Here is a 1,183-nt window from a genome sequence, read left to right as displayed (position 1 = left end):
ATCCATTGGATATCAGCCATAGGAGCCATCATATGAAAATCATTCTGTTAAAAGTCCTTTCGCGCTCCCTCTCAGCGCGCGGCGGCTTCATGTGAAGCGCTGGCCCTCCGCCCCCTGCCTCCCATTCCTTCCCTCCCTCCCTGTCCCCTCCTCCTCCTCCTCCTCCTCCGGCGCCCATTCCCGCTTCCCGGGGCCCCCAGCCCGGCCGGGCGCAGACAGCAGGGGTGGGGGTCCCTGCCGCCGTCTTGTCTCGCACAGGCTCCGGCTGGGCAGCGGAGCCCCCTGTGCGGCCATGGACCGGCCCCTGGTGGCATCGGCGGAGACGGAGGAGGAACTGGAGTGGCAAGTGGCGAGTCGCAGAAGGAAGGCCTGGGCCAAGTGCCGCAGCTCCTGGCAGGCGTCGGCGACAGAGGATCTGTCCACAGAAGCGACGACGCAGGACGAGGACGAGGACGACGAGGACGACCTCTCCGGCGCGAAGCTGCCGGCGGCCGCGGGGAGAGGAAACGTGCCTAAGGAGAAGATCGCGATATGGCTCAAGGACTGCCGTACACCTTTGGGAGCCTCACTGGATGAGCAAAGCAGCAGTACGTTGAAGGGTGTGCTTGTGAGAAATGGAGGAAGTTTTGAAGATGACTTGTCATTGGGAGCTGAAGCCAATCACCTCAATGAAAGTGATGCCCAAATTGAAAACTGCAATAATATCTTGGCCAATGAGAGAAGACTGCAGTTTCATCAGAAAGGGAGAAGTATGAATTCCACTGGATCTGGTAAAAGTAGTGGGACAGTGTCAAGTGTTTCAGAATTGTTGGAACTTTATGAGGAAGATCCTGAAGAAATTCTTTATAATCCTGGATTTGGACGAGATGAACCAGATATTGCTTCTAAAATTCCTTCCAGATTTTTTAATTCCTCATCATTTGCCAGAGGGATAGATATTAAAGTATTTTTGAGTGCTCAAATGCAACGGATGGAAGTAGATAACCCAAATTACGCCTTAACAAGTCGTTTTCGTCAAATTGAAGTGCTTACTACTGTGGCCAATGCATTTTCTTCTTTATATTCCCAAGTCTCTGGGACGCCGCTGCAGAGAATTGGAAGTATGTCCTCAGTGACCTCTAACAAGGAGACGGACTCGCCTCCACCTTTAACTCGAAGTAACACTGCAAATCGTTTAATGAAA

At 52.9% G+C, this 1,183-nt stretch overlaps 1 pseudogene; it reads left to right on the top strand.

The window, feature by feature from the left end:
- Positions 1 to 292: 292 nt before the first annotated feature.
- LOC103583183 overlaps positions 293 to 1,183 on the top strand; it is a 5,571-nt pseudogene continuing 4,680 nt past the window's right edge.

Source organism: Galeopterus variegatus, unplaced genomic scaffold (assembly GCF_000696425.1).
Source record: "Galeopterus variegatus unplaced genomic scaffold, G_variegatus-3.0.2 Scaffold20380, whole genome shotgun sequence".
Classification (NCBI taxonomy): Eukaryota; Metazoa; Chordata; class Mammalia; order Dermoptera; family Cynocephalidae; genus Galeopterus; species Galeopterus variegatus.
This window is presented reverse-complemented; position numbering and strand designations above follow the sequence as displayed.